The sequence below is a fragment of the Crocodylus siamensis genome, chromosome 2 (genome assembly GCF_052110815.1).
Source record: "Crocodylus siamensis isolate JL-2025a chromosome 2, ASM5211081v1, whole genome shotgun sequence".
NCBI classification, from domain to species: domain Eukaryota; kingdom Metazoa; phylum Chordata; order Crocodylia; family Crocodylidae; genus Crocodylus; species Crocodylus siamensis.
The window spans coordinates 137,359,427-137,366,065 of record NC_143396.1 but is presented as its reverse complement, the minus strand read 5'-3'; positions in this window follow the sequence as shown (position 1 = coordinate 137,366,065).

Sequence of the window (6,639 nt, the reverse complement as noted above, 5' to 3'; positions counted from 1 at the left end):
TCATCATCTCAAGAGCCTGGAGAGGCATCACTATTGGAAAATATTTTGGAACTTGCTATTATTGTTTAAAATATGTTATGCTTACGCTACAACTTTGCTTATGTTTTGCTTATGAATGCTTACCGTGGCTGGGTCGGTCGGGCTGGGGCACGAAGTAGGGCTGGGTGTGAGCTGCAGCTGGACAAGGCGCCCGGGTGGCAGTGACTCTAGATGCGAGCCGGGCCATTCCTATGGATCGTCCCAGCTGCGGCGGGCATCGCCTGCCCCTCCTCCTCCACGGGGACGGGGGGAGGGTGGCGTTCCACCTTGGCCAGTGCCTAGCAGCTGACTTAGAATTGGCGCAGACCAGGGGAATCCGACTGTTTAATTAAAACAAAGCATCGCAAAGGCCCGCGGTGGGTGTTGACGCGATGTGATTTCTGCCCAGTGCTCTGAATGTCAAAGTGAAGAAATTCAATGAAGCACGGGTAAATGGCAGGAGTAACTATGACTCTCTTCCGGAGGCATCTCCTTCAAGGGTAATGGTCTGGTTACAAGGTCGTAGCAGGTTTGTGTCAGGTACCTCCCAGTGGTTCCTGCCAGGTGGCGAAGCCCCAGGGCTGTCGGTAGCTCAATCCTGATACAGTACGGCCAAGGGAGTTCTTCCTTGCTGCAGGTGCCTCACAAGCGTGTGACAGGACATCTGTATTTTTTGCAACAAGCGATTGGGCTAAGGGGATGATCAGCTAGTCAGTTCTGCCACTAGCCAAAACTGTTTGCCACCCAGTTACAGATGGTGTCTGTGCTGACTGGGTGCCCCATGGGCTCGGAGGTGCAGGGGAGGCCGGCCCATGGCTGGGCCAGACGTGGGTCGTGGAGCCTGCTCCCAATCCAGAGTTCCCCCTCAGAAGCTGCCAGGGCAGCACCAGCCAGGGAGGGCCACAGCCCTGGTTGTGAGTCCCCCTTGGTGTAGAGGCACAAGGCTGATACCACCGCTCCTGGTGCGAGCGCGCCAGCCAGGGTGAACCACCCTCCACCAGGGTTTTTCTGGTGACGCTGCCTAACTCAAACCTGCTGTGCCCGATTTATGGGGACCATGTGGGTAAACTCTCCGCGCTGGCCCTCCACTGCGTGGAGAGCCACGTATGGGCGGATGTGCAGTACCAGTGCACCCATTACAAAAAGGTCAGTGCCAACAAACACAGCATCCTCTGCCACATCCCATGTTGCCAGGGGAGGGTGCCTGAGCAGACTGGGAAGGACTTGGCTTGTCCTGAGTGCCCTGCCTCCTTCAATAAGAAAGCTGGCCTATCGCAGCACAAGTGGCACGCGCATCCAGTAACACAAAATGTGGAACAGGTTGCAGGGAATCTATTGAGGGCTTGTTTAAGGCCCCAGACCAGACACGGGTGCTGATCAGTGGAAGAAGAGGAAACTCTCACCCGCCTAGATGCGATGTTCCGTGGCGCCCGGAACATCAACCAGCTGATCGCTGCTGAACTGGTAATCGAAGATGTGTAAGCAGATCAGCAACAAATGGAGGTAGCTTGGTCTGTGTCCTGAGCAGACCACATTGGGTGGTGATGCTGAATTGACCTCCATGGTGGAGGAAGAGTCCATGACTCTGGAGATGGAAACCCAAAGCCCAATTAACTCGCCTGGGAAAAATCAGGAAGACCCTGGACCAGAGGGACGCTGGTGGCTGAAAAAGGGGCAGGTTCTGTCAGACAAGGTGCAAGAAGTCCTGGGCGCGTGGGTGGAGGGTTAATCCAAGATTCATGCTTGGGTCGACTCAGTCTCCCTTGATGTTTTGACTTCGTTCTTGGGGGTGCCCTCAGGACCACAGAGGACTCCGAGCAAGAAGAGGCCCCAAGGAGGGTGGCAAACCAACGTCCTGGATGAACAAATGTGCCATCAAATGGGACACATTCTTTCAGTACCAGCATCTGTTTGGTGCCAACAGGAAGTTCCTGGCGACCATCATCCTGGATGGTGCTGACCATAATCAGTGCACCCTCCTGCTAGAGGAGGTCTTTCAGGCCTACCGAAGAAAGTGGGAGGTCAAGCTGCCTTTCAAGGGTCTTGGATGGTTCGGGGGTCCACCAGGATGTGGATAGCTTCGCATTCGAGGCCCTGATCACTCGGAAGGAGGTTGTCAAGCACATGATGGAAATGGCCAACAAAATTGGCTCCAGGTCTGGATAAGCTAACCCTGACAGATCTGCACCATGCTGACCCCGAGGGAGATGTTCTCATCGAACTATTCAGCCTGTGGCTGATCACTAGTGTGGTCCCGGACAGATTCAAGGAGTGTCAGTCTGTGTTGATACCAAAAACAGTGGATTTTGAGAAACTGAGGCAGCTGGGCAACTGGCGCCCCATCACTATCAGGTCCATTGTTTTGCAGCTATTCTCATGGGTGCTGACCGCACGGCTCACTGCAGCTTGCTCCATCAACCCCCCACCAGCAGGGTTTCATCTCAGCACTGGGGTGTGCTGAAAACCTGAAGATGCTTGAGCTCATCTTGTGGAAGGTGAAGCACGACAGGTGGCTGCTGGGGGTAGCATTCGTGGATATAGCCAAGGCCTTTGACTCGGTATTGCACGATAACATTTCATGGGTCCTAAAGGCCAAAGGAGTGGACCAACATATCATGAATCTCATCGAAGATTCATACCAGAAGGTTACCATGAGAGTACAAGTGTTCAGTGGTTCTATCCCTCCCATCAACATCAAAACCGGGGTCAAGCAAGGCGACCCGATGTCCCCCCTCTTGTTCAACATTGCAATGGATCCCCTGATAGCCAAGCTCAAGACAATCAGGCAGGGAGTGAAAGTCGGGAGTGCTTCCCTAACCACCCTGGCATTTGCGGATGATCTTGTCCTGCTGAGTGACTCCTGGGAGGGCATGCAACACAACATCAGCATCCTAGAGGACTTCTGCAACCTCATGAGCCTACAAGTGCAATCCGTGAAAATGTCAGGGGTTCTTCTTGAATCCAAAAATGTGACTCCTTTATGGTGAACAACTGCAAGGCCTGGAAGATTGCCGGCCGTGCCATCATGATGCTGGGGCCAGGCGAGCCAACACGATATCTGGGCTTGAATGTTGGTCCTTGGGTTGGGATAGGCAAACCAGATTTGGGTACGCAACTAATCTCCTGGCTCCTCGAGAGGATGGGGACTGCTATGCTCAAACCAATGCAGAAGCTCTCTTTGCTGGTGCAGTATGCCATTCCCAGGCTGCGCTATCAGGCCGATTTTTTTTTTTTTTTAAATATGAACACCAGTTGGGTGGCCTTGGAGGCTCTGGATTCCATGAACCGAAGAAAGGTGAAGGAGTGGTTCCACCTACCCGCCTGTACCTCGGACGGCCTCCTCCACTCCTGTCACCGGGATGGGAGCCTGGGGTTGCTGCACCTGGCGAGAGACATTCCGGCAGCGCAAGTGAGAAAGCTGATTCATGTAGCCACTTCATCTGATGAAGTCATGCAGAAAGTATCCTACGCATGTGGGATAAGTGATGAAGTGGAGTGGCTCTGGTTGGTAAGAAGGGAAGACATCTCCAATGTCCTGAGGTTTGAGGATCCTGAAGTCCTGAAGTCTCCAGGGGTGCAGGACCCCCGCGAGGCTGCCCAGGAGACACCACACATCGTCTGGATGGAGGCGATCCCCTGGCCCTCCAACTGCAGAGCCAAGAAACACTCCAAATGGGCCCAACTCAGCTGTCAGGGAGAGGGCTGGAGTTATTCTGCAATGATCCAGTCAGCAATGGCTGGATCAACAGTCGGGGACAACTGGCGGAACGCCTTCGGATCGTGGCCTTAAAACTGCGTTCGAACGTTTATCCCACCAGGGAGTTTCTTGGGAGAGGCCAGGCAAGTACCAATGTAGGTTGCCGGCACTGTACACACCCTCGTGAAACATTAGGGCAGATCCTGGGCATATGTCTTGCCATGCAGGAGGCACGGATCCTCCGGCACAACAAGCTGTGCAAGATCCTGGCAGCTGAGGGCAAAAACTGTGAGTTGACAGTGTATTATGAGCCGCATCGGCGTAATGCTGCTGGGAAACTGCGTAAACCTGACCTCATTTTTGTCTGAGACAGCATCACGCTGGTTGTGAATATCACTGTGTGGTATGAAGGGGGCCCTGCAACCCTCCCGTCTGCCACCTCAGAAAAGGCCACAAAACACCTGGATCTGAACGCACAGATCCAGGAGCTCACAGGGGCTGAGCAGGTCACCTACTCTGGCTTCCCGACAGGAGCCAGGGGAAACTGGCATGCTGACAATTGGCGAGTACTGTCTGAACTGGGATTGTCCAACTCCTGGAAGGAGCGGGTCACATGGCTCCTGTCGTGGCGAGCACTGCTCAGGTCAGTGGACATGGTGAACATCTTTGCATCTAAACACAGGCAGGAAAACTTATTGGATGAAGCACTGAGCCCCAGCTGAGCAAGTTGCGAGTTCTTATGCAAGTTGAATACCATTCTGGTGACCCCCAAAAATTAGAAAAACCCAAAACAGTTGTGTTTAAGTGTGTTCTTGTTTGTTCCTTTGGCTTCACCTCCAAGTTGCGATCCCCCCATGTCTCCTGCACTGTCTTTCAGAATGACCAGTGGCGTTGAGGCTGGTGCGACCTCAGTCACCTCCAAGGCCAAGTGCCCTGGCCCCGAGTAGGACTGAGTGGCCAGCTCGCTGGGCACCCGTCACTGTCTGGGGCAAATGGAAGGGATCTGTCCTGACCACTACCAGGCTAAGTGCAGTGCTGCCTAGCCTGCTGTAAGGTCAAGCACCCTGCTGCCGCTCAGGTATCAGTCCTTGTTCACTCGTCCCTCCTAGTACCCTCTGCATTTGTGCTTTTGCTATCCACTATGGCCGGAGATGTCGAGGTTGGTGCATCCTTGGTCATCTCCAGGGCCAAGTGCCTTGGCCACAGGTAGGACCTGGCACCTGCCCAGGGGGCCAGACACTGCCTGCGGCAAGGGAAAAGGAGCTGTCCCTGACCATTACCAGGCTTGATGGTGCTGGCTAGCCCACCATATGTCAAGCACTCCACAGCTGCTCAAGTTTGTTGGCTTCACCTTCATCCCACCTAGTGCCTTCCACCTCTGCGCTATTTTCGTCCCAACTTGTACCTCTCCATCTCTGTGCTACCGCTATCCCTGCAAGGACCAAGTAGGCAGGGGGGTTCACCCCCTACCTGGAGGAGGCTCACCGTATCCATGACTTCTTGCCTCCACCGTCTTGTGCCGCTACAGGGGTACCTCAGAGATCAGCACAACATGACCTTGACGGTTAGACAGTAGGGCGAAACAGCCCTGCTGCAGGCCTGAAGGGCCAACAGCTGTGCCATGAGAGGGGAACCTTGAAGACCGGGGCAGTATAACCATGCTGGTTAGTCAGTTGGGTGAAATAATCCCAGCTGCAGGCCCAAAAGGGCTGACAGTCAGGTGAGGGGGTATCCCCATCCACTCCCCACCGCCAACTATGGAGGCATGAAGTCCCTAGTGACTTCGGACCCCCACGTCTTGTGCCATGAGAAGGGAACCTTGAAGATTGGGACAAACCGCACTTGCAAGTTAGTCAGCTGGGTGAAAATAAGTCCCAGCTGCGGGCCCCTTGGGGCTGACAGTCAGGTGAAGAGGGCTGCGAAGCCCATCTCCTGACTCTGGAGGCCTGGCGTCCTAACCGACTTCTTGCCACCAATGTCTTGCACCAGGAGAGGGGAACCTTGAAGATCGGGGCAAGCCGCACTTGATAGTTAGCCAGTTGGGTGAAACAATCCCAGTTGCGGGTCTGAAAAGGACCGACTTCCAGGCAAGGGGGGTCCTACAGAAAACCCCCTCCATGGTACAGAGGTCTGGCGTCCTAACTGACACCTTGCCACCAATGTCTTGTGCCAGGAGAGGGGAACCTTGAAGATTGGGGCAAGTTGCACTTGATGGTTAGTCAGTCAGGTGAAATAATCCCAGCTACACCCTGCTGTGACTGCTAAGCCTGGTCCCCAAGGGGCATGAGGCATGTGCACTGAGCTGGGAGGGGTGACACCCGGCGATCGGCGCAGCACAGAGTGAAGGGAGGCACTTGCTGAGACTGCTTCTGAGGCCCCAGACTTGGGGTGGTACAGCCTTGTCTTGTGTGTGGTACAGCACCCTACTGCTCCCTTTGGTCAGCAGAATTCATCCTGATCTCTTACCCACCCGAGTCTGCACTTTTGTTCCGCTATCCTGCATTTCTGATCCACCTCGCTGTCTCCCCGCTGCACTGCTTTTCTCTCAAGTGGGTTAAATCTCAACATGATTATCTCCCATGTTTCCGCTCAAGGGCAATGCCCAAAATGACAGGGATCATTGGTGCATGGCAGTCATGAGACCATCCGGACCCTCCAGTGGTCACTATAGTCATTTTGTGTTGCATGGGGCATGCTGAGTCACTTAACCAAAAGACTCTAAATAACTCAAAAGAGGTAACCTCTGCGATTCAGTAAATAGCTGTAGCAGGGCACTAAAGTGCCTGCTACTGATAACAGTAATATGGGCTCAGCTGCCACTTACCAGGGCAGCACAGGTGTGGGTTGCTGAGACAACCAGTCTGGTCAGCTGACCAGAAGGGGGCAGGGCCTGGCCTATATAAACAGCCAGGCTGAGGCTGGAA